The 10687-nt window shown below is 47.8% G+C and overlaps 1 long non-coding RNA gene across 1 annotated transcript in view; it reads left to right on the top strand.

Moving 5' to 3' along the window:
• The first annotated feature begins 2622 nt into the window (after positions 1 to 2622).
• The window catches only part of LOC132538304 (uncharacterized), a 41171-nt gene continuing 33106 nt past the window's right edge, over positions 2623 to 10687 (top strand). The window contains exons 1-2 of the long non-coding RNA XR_009549700.1: positions 2623 to 2705; positions 6499 to 6656. This is a non-coding gene — a long non-coding RNA (uncharacterized LOC132538304). The remainder of the gene's footprint in view (positions 2706 to 6498; positions 6657 to 10687) is intronic.

The following is a 10687-nucleotide window of genomic DNA, read 5'->3' as shown; positions in this document are numbered from 1 at the left end:
GGCTGTGGGTTTTGTTGCATTAAATGGGGGGGGGGGAGATAGAAGAGTATTATCAGTGAGATAAGAAACTATTGCAGAAAGAAACTTGACACTTTGAAACTGGTTCTTTGAAATAATTTAAAAGAACCTTGATCTTGGCGATTGAACCGTGACACACCCTGTTTAAAGGACATATTACCAAGAGAAAGCGCCCAGGCTCAAACCTCTTTTCTTTCCCTCTCAGTTTCTGTCTGTCCTGTGAAATAAAGGGACAGAAAGAAATGGGGAAAAGGCCATCAAAAGTGGTGAGTTAGTTGTCCAAGCCCCAGTGATAAGCCTGGTGATAAAAGAAAATTGGCCAACTTTAAAGTTGGCTCTTTGAAAAAAAAAATAAAGAAGCATACAGTCCTTTTTTGATTGAGTGAAAAAGGGTACAGCAAAATAATAGAAATGGGGGCCGGGCTGTGGCACACCGGGTTAAATACACATAGTACCAAGCTCAACGACACCTGCACAAGGATCCTAGTTCCAGTCCCCGGCTCCCACCTTTAGGGGTGTTACTTCACAAGCTGTGAAGCAGGCCTGCAGGTGTCTATCTTTCTCCTCCATCTTCCTCTCCCCTTTCAATTTCTCTCTGTCCTATCCAAAAAATTGAAAAAATGGCTACAGGAACAGGGAATTCATAGTGCAGGCACTGAGCCCCAGTGATAACCCTGGAGGAAAGAAAGAAAGAAAGAAAGAAAGAAAGGGAAATGAAGGGGTCAGCACACACTCTTGAGGACCTAGATTCAAGCCCTCAGTTCCCATCTGGAAGCAGTGAAGCAGTATTGCAGTTCTCTCTCCTCCTTGTCTCTCCCACACACCCTCTCTCTATTAAAAAAAAAAATCAAAAACTAAAACAATAAAGGTGAAAACACAACCATATTTGAGGATGGATTTAAAATTTTTGCTACAACTCCCCTTAACTTTTGGAAACCTATACAGATACCCCTTACCCTGAGTGATGAAGTAACAAGAGTCAACCTCAGACTAGTTCAGAGTTGCTTCACTACAGCAAATAAATGACAGAATGTCATCAGCTGAGTTCAGTAGTCAGGACAGGAACAGCAGGTGACCCAGATGTTAGAAGCTCCCACCAGCTTCCCCTGTGCCCCTGCCCCCCACAGGCCACCAGAGAAAGGCCTGGTCATCCACTGCAATGTCCCACCCTGGACAGGGGCAGACTCTGGGATGGCTGCACAAACTCCAAGGAGGCAGGACAGGTAAGCCATGCACTGAGCACTGCCTGCCTCTCATGCTCGTGGTCATGAGCAGACATCAGGGTCATAGGCAGGCTTCCCCTACCTTTCCCAGGCCTCAGATGATGCCACACGCATGGCAGGTCCTCCAGGAGCAGAGGAGCTGCTTCTGTCCCAGTGTGTCACCCCCACAGCTCTTCCTGAACTGGACTCTGACTGCAGGGGGAGGGGAGCCAGCTCTTCTGGGAAGTTCTGCCCCCATTCCTACCTCACTCTCCTTTTTCCCTCTGTCTTCTGACAGTCCCTGTGAGTTGGAGGTTGGTGGTGGTGCTAAGAGCAGCCACTGGCCACCCTCCCCTCTTATGACACCAAAGCACTGAGGATTTCTTTTCTTGTGTTGGATTTAGATGTTACTGGGTTATAGTTTCTTTTACATTTCTTTATTTTTTGTGGTCTCTGGGTCAACGTTTTCAGATAGGAGGTGAGGGAGGAGGGAGGGAGAGAGAGGGAGAGAGACCACAGCACTGAAACTTCCTCCAGCATGTGCTGGGGGCCAGGTTTGAACTGGCGTGGTGCACACGGCAAAGCAGCGCACTATCCAGGTGAGCTGTGTTTTCCAGCCCTGCAGTTTGCTTTGGTGCCTGGCTCCTCCCAGATAAGTGTAACTGTTCCGGCTTTGTTAACTGGGTACAGAAGCTTCAGCCACATTCTTACTACCATGTGTACATAGTGAGGACACTCCTGAAATGACTGGGGAGTGAACGAGTGAGGACGTGAATGAATGAAGTTAAAAGCACTTATGTGGACAAGTTGTTAAGAACCCACACATGGCTTCCTACAGACCTGAAAAACAGACAGGAAGACACACACACACACACACACACACACACACACACACACACACAGACACACACACACACACATCCCCCACCAGGTTTCTTTTCTTACTAAACAAGCTCATTAACTCTGATGTTACGGGGTAAAGATCTGTTTTCCCAGGACTGGGGAGAGATAACACAATAACTCTGCAGAGTCTTTCCTGCCTAAGGCTTCTGGATCCCAGGTTCAGTCTCCATCATCCAGAGGTAAGCAATGCTCTGGTGAAAAAAAAAAGAAAAAAAAAGGAAAAAGAAAATCTATTTCTCCATTTGTGTCTCTGTTTTTGTTTGCTTCTTCACTCAACAAATATTCCTGGAGTGCTGCCATGTGCTGGGCCACTGAGCCAAGTAGATTCTGGTGTGTGTGTGTGTGTGTGTGTGTGTGTGTGTGTGTGTGTACTGACACAATAAAGATCTAAAGCATATTCTGTGCCAAGTGAGTGGAAATGCCACAGAAAGAAGTGGAGAAAAGGCCTTGTGGGATGTACCAAGTGGAGAGTTAGGGCCTGGCAACCGGCTTAAGAGTTGTTAACAGTGGACGACAGTGCTGGGAAGAGCAGAGGAGGGCAAGGAGTGAGCCCCTGGGGGAGCACGTTGGGCAGAAGGAGTGGTAAGTGCAAAGACCCTGGGGTTGGGAGGGAGTCTAGGATGGGGTCTGAGTAGGTGGGCAGTCGAGGAGGCTGACCAGACAGGACCTAGACTAGGCCAATTGCTATTCTAGGGCTCTGCCAGGACCCTAAGTTGAAGAGGAGTCATTCCTCCAGGGTTTTGAGCAGAGAAGTGACTTGATTAGACAATAATTTTTCTCTCATCCTCCTCTTCCTCCATTAAAAAAATTTTTTTTCATAGAGATGGGCAGAAATGGGGAGAGAGAGACACCACAACACTGAAAGTTTCTTCAGTGTGGTAGGGGCTGGGCCCAGACCTGGGTCACACACTATCCAAGTGAACTATTTCACCAGCCCTAGACTTAAATTATATCAGAACTGTGGGTACAGTTCCCAGCATGGCAGATGACAGAGCAGTACTTTGATATTTCTCTCTCTCTCTCTCTTTCTTAAAAATAAAATAAAATTTGCAGTGTGGAAGTGGATAAAATATTGTACTCTCAAGTATGAGCCCTCAGTTCTCTTTCTCTCTTTTAATATTTTTATTTATTAATTTTCTAAGATAAAGACTTAGATAGAAAGGGGAGATAGGGAGAGAAAAAGAGAGAAATAGATAGGGAGAGAGGGGAAGGAGAGTGAAGGGGGAGAGAGAATATATATATATATATATATATATATAGAGAGAGAGAGAGAGAGAGAGAGAGAGAGAGAGAGACCTAGAGCACTGCTCTGTTGCTCATGCAGCTTTCCCCCTGTAGATGGGAATAGGCCTTGAACCCAGGTCCTTGCACACTGTAATGTGTCCATTTTACCAGGTGTGCCACTGCTGGGCCCCTGAGACCTTGAGTTTGAACTCTGGAAGTGATGTTCTAGTTCTTTTTTCTTCTCTTGCTTTTCTGTAGGTGTATGAACATAAAGTAAACTGCAAAAGCTCAAGAAAGAGTTTTAACAGCCTTACTCATTTGCATGCAGTCTGAGTTCTCCTGACAGCACCTGTTGGCTGGGGCTGGGTGGAAGTGGGCAGGGTTTGGAAACTTCCAAAAAGAGGGTCCACCTGAGGAACTGGATGTGGGGTGTATGAGAAAGAGTGAAGGTGAGGACCCCCTGAGGTGGGAGTCTGACAGGTTGCTGGAAGAAAAGGAATGAGGATGATTCCCCTCCTGAAAACTGGCAGAGATGTGGGGAAGTGGGAGGACTGCCCTTATTCCCTCCCACCCCTGCTCCATGGTTTCTCTAGCAGCCAGCCCAGTCCCTCTTCCTGCGCTGGAAGAAGCCTCTGGAAACCTGGCAGCTGCTGTCGCCTCTGCCTCAGCTGTCATCCTGACCTGTCGTCTGAAGCTGGGCTGCATCTGGGTGTCCGTGACTCACCCCTGTCTCTCGCTCGCCGCCCCCCTGCACACACATCCACCCCCGGGCAGACTCCTTTGCACGTTCCTCTCTGAGCAAAGAGCCAGTCTGTGTCTCAGCCAAGTGACAGACACTGCAGGCAAAGTGACAGGACTCTGGCAAAGTCTTGGACCCAGGGACAGTCAGCCACATGCAGAACTATGGAGCAAAGGGAAGGTCCTCTATGCACAGGTGCCTGTTTGGGAGTACCCCCCAGGTGGCAGATCAGCTGAGAAGCCCTCCATCTCCCACCCCTGGTTCTCCACGTACGGTGGGAAGCAGCTTGAGAGTGAAAGGGGCTTCCACAGAGCTGCAATCACTGGCAGAAGATTCCTTGGAAACGAGTAGGCACAGCTGATTAGACAGACCCTGGGGCTTCTGGCCCAGAAAGAACCTCCCGACCTTGTGTGGATTCAGAATTCCTTCCAGTTCCTCACAGCGCCACTAGGGGGAGCCACTGCCATCTATATTGACAACACATCAGGCACCTCTGCCCTGCCTTGGATGCCCAAAGCCCCTGCCAGATGGGAGAAGACCTGGCGCTGCAGCTGGACACAGCCAAATGGACTATGGCAACCTGATCCCATCCACAGACCCTGGGGGAGGCGTGGGGCTGGGAGGTGGAGATGGCTGGCAGGTGGGCCATTTGAGACGACCAGAGGATGGGAAGTGACAGGGAGACACCCTGGAAACCCCACATGGAGGTCTGCTATCCAGGCTGCTTAGGCCCCATTTATTTTCAGTGGAAGGGAATTCTCTGTAGGGGTGAGGAGAGGACAGGGCACAGACAACAGATGCCTTTTGGGAAAATGAGTCTCTCTCTCTCTCTCTCTCTCTCTGTCTGTCTGTCTCTCTCTCCTATGATAGAAACAGAGAAGCATAGGGAGAGTGGAATAGACCACAACGCAGTGCAGTGGGGGTCAGCCTTGAACCTGGGTTGTGCACAAGGCAAAGTAGCACATTATTCAAGTGAGCTATTTTGCCTGCTTGATTTTCCATTTCAGATACTACCAGGATGCAGAGATTGCCTTGGCACAGCCTTCTCCTCCAGGACAAACCTTCAGCTTCGGATTCTTTTGTCAAGCAGGAAATCCATTGTGCTGCTCTCTCCACTGCCCCCCCCCCCCCCCCCAATAAACAGGAATATGTTTACTTCATCTGGCTGCATTTCTGGAGAAAGAGAGAGAGAGAGAGAGAGAAATGTCACCTGCTCTCTGCATTTGGAAGCACATTAAATGTGGGTTTCTTCCCCCAACACCCCCCCCCACACACACACACACTCACTAAGCATCTTTGAAAAATACAAGTAAAAAGAAAATTAGATTGACCTCATAAACTCACTCAGCTCATCCAATTGATTCCATGACCTTCTGTGCTCCATGGTGTCAGCTGTCATTGGTGCCTATCACAGCAGTAGCCTGAGGGAGGACAGAGCAGGCTCGAGGGGCTGGTTGTGTGAACACATTACCATGTGAAAGACCTGGGTTCGAGTCCCACCTACAAGAGGGATGCTTCACCAGTGGTGAAGTAGGTTTGCAGGTATCTTTCTCTCTCCCTTTCTATCTGCCCCTCCCTTCTCTCTCAATTTCTCTCTGCCCTATCTAATAAAATAGAATAAAATAAAATAAATAAAAGGGCTCAGAATAGTAGGCTGGTGCTTCCAGGCTGGTAGGCGGCATCTAGGAGGTGGTGGTAGGGTAAACCTCTGTGAGAGACCCTTACATATTTTACATTACACCTTTCACATCAATGTTCTCTTTTTAAAGATGTTATTTACCCATTAACACAAGCTAGAGAGGGAGGGAGAGAAAGAGAGTCAGAGCATCACTCTAGCACTTGGATGCTGGGGATCGAACTCAGGACCTCTTGCTTCCAAAGTTTGGTGTCCAACTTGTGGTACCACCTCCCAGACCCTGACACCATTATTCTCCATCTCCAGGCCTGGCCTAGTTGGTCTCTCAGAGAGGCCTCAGGAAGCCAGGCCTCCTTCAGGCTGGGGCCTCTTTGAGAAAGACAGTGAAGGACCAGGAAAGCATAGGGTAGTCTCTTTAGACACAAACTTGCAAGAAGTTATATTTAAAAAAATATTTTGTTTTGTTACTTATTGGATAAAGACAGAAATTGAGAGGCAAGGGGGAAAACAGAGAGTGACAGAGAGATACCTGCAGTGCTGCTTCACCACTTGTGAAGCTTCCCCCTTGCAGGTGGGGACCAGGGGCTTGAACCTGAGTCCTTGTGCATGAGAGTACATGCACACACTGAATGTGCCACTGCCTCCCCATTTCAAGAAGGTACTCATGATTCTAACTTTACAGCATGAGTATTGTTATATTTTAGTAATAATATCACATTACTGATTGGAGTAAAGATGATATTTACATCTGTATATATATATATTTTTTTGTCCAGTGCCTTACTAGTGAAGAAAGGTTCTTAGAAGAGAGCCAGGTTGTGGTGCACCTGGTTCAGTGCACATAGTTCGAAGCACAAGGACCCATGAAAGAATCCCATTTCAGGCCCCTGGCTTCCCACCTGCAAGAGGAGTCTCTTCACAAGCAGTGAAGCAGGTCTGTAGGTGTTTATCTTTCTCTCCCTTTCTCTATCTACCCATCCTCTCTCAATTTCTCTCTGTCATATCCAATAAAAAAGAAAACAAAATACAACCAACCAACCAACAACAACAAAAAAAAACCCAGAAAGGTTCCTAGAAGGTTGACAGGAGAAAAATGCCAGAACAACTTTTGTTTCTTTATTTTTTTTTTTATCAGAGTAGCCCTCAATTCTGATAGTGCCCAGCACTGATCCTGAGACCCTCTGAATGCAAGTCTAGCATCCTGCCAATGTGCATCTCTTGTTCCTCCAGGGCTTTCTTGTTTTTGGCCAGGTCTTTTCCATCTTTGTCATGGATGAGAATCATCTGAAGAATGAAGAATGTGTTAAAATGCATATTTCCTGCTTCCACTCAACTCCCAGCCTGATCAACTACGCTTCAAAAGGGGGCCTGTAATCCACTTTTCTTTCTTTCTCTCTCTCTCTCGTTCAAAGATTTATTTTTTTAATTTTATTATATTTATTTATTGTATAGAGATACCCAGAAACTAAGAGGGAAGTGGGGGAGAGAGAGGGAGAGAGATGGAGAGATACCTGCAGCACTGCTTCACCACTTTCCCCCTGCAGATAGGGACCGGGGACTTGAACCTGTGTCCTTGCACACTGTAACATGTGCACTCAACCAGGTGCGCCACCATCTGGCCCCTAAAGATTTATTTTATTGGGGTCAAGTGGTGGTGCACCTGGTTGAGTGTGCATGTTACAATGTGAAAGGACCCAGGTTCAAGGTCCTGGTCCCCACCTGCAGGGGAGAAAGTTTCACAGATTGTGAAGCAGAGCTTCAGGTGTCTTTCTTTCTCTCTCTCCTTCTGTCTTCCCCCATCCCTTTCATTTTCTTTTTGTCTCTATCCAATTTTAAAAAAAAGTTTATTTATTACATGCAAGGGAGAGGAAGTTACAGAAGGCACAGAGAAAGGGGGGGGCAGAGAATGATTCTGATACATGCGGTCCTTAAGCATGCCTGCTGGGAGAATAGCTCAACTGGTAGAGGGTTGGTGCTGGAGTAGCACCTAGAACACTAGAACACAAGATAACACCAGACTGTGTTCTTCAGCTACTGCTCTAAGCCCCATGCTGATGATAACCTTGGCTTTTTTTTTTTTTCTTCTTCTCCTTTTTTGAGCTCAGAAGGAAGAATCTTTGCGGGGTGCACACTCAGTCTCCAAGGAAACCGGGCCGGGTTCCTTTCCCCCATTGTTAGTTAATGAGGATGTGGTTGTAACTAAACTATTGGCTAATTACCACCTTTGCAGGAAGCAGCCCAGGTCGGTGCTACTAGCTTCTGGACACTAGGGGGAGCTAGGGCTACTGCTTTCTGGGCCTTGATGGGCTGGAGAGGAAAAGTACTGAACAGAGAGCCAAGGAGTGGTTCAGAAAATGCGGCAGAGCTGATGCGTGCTTGGGGCTGCAGCACACCACTGCAGTCTGCCAGAGCCCGGGAGGGGGTGGTTGGTGTTTCAAGGCCCTGGGTTTCCATCTTGTAGCAAAGTACATTCACATCCAGCCCATTATGCAATAGATAACAACGTGCTCTGCCTGCAGGGAAGCCTGCATCCCCACTCTTCCCCCAGGGAGGGAGAGACACACAGAGAGGGAAAGGAGAAGTGCAAGGTGACAGGAAGGGAGGGCTGGGCTGGCTGTACCAGCATGTGTTCTGCCAGGTGTGTTGGTAAGAAGACCTTGGACTCTGGCTCCCCACTGTCACTGAGCTGGGGTAGGTTGTAGAGCCAGAGCTCAAGACTCAGAAGACAAAATGCTATGAGGGCATTTTACCTGTAAAGAATTATGGTCTGGGAACTGTGTTATATGTCCCACACCTTGTCAGAAAGTTCATTCTGGGGACAGGCAGTGCTCAGACACAGGGACATGCCTACCTAAAATAGGTCACCTGCAATTTCTATGGTATCCTCCCATACTCCCCTGTCCCCCAATGAAGTCCTCTTCTCCCCACAGCCCTGGAAGCTTTGCAAACAGCTCTCCCACCAGTTACTCACCAAGCCCCTCACCCCACCCCCATTCTTGGCTGCCTAGTGGTTTGGGAGGAAAGGAAATAGGTCCAAGTAACACAAGGGCATGTGAGAATCCTTGCTGGGCTAGATGTCATATTTTCCTTTATATTTTTTAATGTTATAATTATTATTTTGTTATTTATTTATTTTTTTCCTTCCAGAACACTGCTCAGCTCTGGCTTGTGGTGGTGCTGGAGACACAACCTGAGGTCTCAGAGTATAGGGCATGAAAGTCTTTTGCAGAAGCATTATACTGTCTCTGTAGCTCAAGATGGTACATTAAAAAATATTTTTATTGGGGAAATCAACCCTCATGCAATTGAAGAACATGTATCTGTATGTTTGAGCATGTGCCTTATGTGAACCTGGGCATACAACTTCTATGGCAAATCAGGGTAGCCAACTCTCAGCTATAGAACTTAGCTGTGGCGGTTGGGGGTTGGGATAGCATAATGGTTCTGCAGAAGACTCTCATGCCTGAGGCCCTGAGGTCCCAGGTTCAATCCCCAGCACCACCAGAGCTGAGTAGTGCCCTGGAAGACAAACAAACAAACAGACAGACAGATAAATAATAATTATAATAATATTAATAATTATAATAATATGATAATTATAATAATAAATAATAATTTAGCTAGGGAATTAGATCGTCTTCTAAGAGGCATCCCTTACCTCAACCAGTTCTAACCCCTGTGTTAATTAATCTTCTGAATCTGTAAACAACATGGAGGCACCAAAACCTTGTTCCTCCAGCTACAACCTCAGTGTGCCCAAACTCACTCAGATATCATTCAGCCTGAGGAAAGGAACAGATTCCTTCTAGAGAGATGTAGGAGGGCTGGTGCTGTGTAGTTGCTTTGTCTCACACATATATGACCCAGGTCCCAGCCCAGCCTCCTCACTGCCCTGAAGGGAATTTCCTTGTTATCAGGGTATCTTGTTGTCCCTCTATCTCTGTCTCTCTTTCTGTCTGAACCTGTTACTCCAGAGGCCCCGTGACAACAACAACAAACAAACAAGAACATAAAGGAAAAGAAGTGTCTGGGAATTTGTACTCTGCAGGCCCCATCCCAAGCACTCTGCCGAAAGCCTTTGCAGTGAGCAAAGTTACATCTCCGTTCTGTATCTTGCCCAGCTGCAGAGATGTTCAGACTGTAAAGGATGAGGCCCCCTAGGTTCCCTCCTTCTTCATCCTGTGTTTCTGTCCTGGCTATGATTCCTGACACCACTAGTGATCATTTCCATCTTCAGGACAGTACATCTCTGCAACCCCCCTTGGCCCTGCTGCAGCCGTTTGCATGAGACACTCCTTGGTGCTCCCCCACACCTCCTGTCCTTGGAGACCCTGAGGGCCTGTCTTCATGTCCCCTCTGCCACCATGCACAGCTGGCATTGTCAACTTGGGACTCTGCAGCTCCCTGCTCCTCATGGGATGTGATGACACCCCCAGAGTGCAGGGTTCATGAGCCTCTCCCTACCTTGGAGCTCGCCCCCCCCCCAACCCTGTGTGAGGACTGACCTGGGAACAGGGCTTGTGAGCCTCTTCCTATCCTGGAGCTGCCCCCCACCCCCCCGCACTCCCCCACCCATGTGATGACTGACCTGGGAACATCAGAAGCAGAGACAGGAGAGTCACCACTCCAGTGGAATCTTGCTGCAGCTTCTTCTATTCCTCCCATAGATGCTGAGAGTTATTTTTAGCCAGGGATTTTTTTTTTTTTTTTTTTTTGCAGGGGATCCACAGTCTATTTTTGAAGCCCTTACAGAGGCCACATCACTCAGTGTTTTTCGTAGGACCTGGGAGTTAGGGGGCCAGTTGGGTCTTGTGGGGGGCAGCTTCCTGGAGGGAAGGAAGGGGACTTTGAGGGAAGATTCTGGAGTCCTTTCAGGATGACTCAGAGAGGCTGATGGGCTGGTTGCATCCCCCCAGACCCCCTCACTCCCATCCTTACTCACACTCCATTTCATGGCAAGATCTG

This window comes from Erinaceus europaeus, chromosome 4 (genome assembly GCF_950295315.1).
Source record: "Erinaceus europaeus chromosome 4, mEriEur2.1, whole genome shotgun sequence".
NCBI classification, from domain to species: Eukaryota; Metazoa; Chordata; class Mammalia; order Eulipotyphla; family Erinaceidae; genus Erinaceus; species Erinaceus europaeus.
Note: the sequence above shows the minus strand (reverse complement) of the source record. Positions and strands in the feature narration are given on the sequence as shown.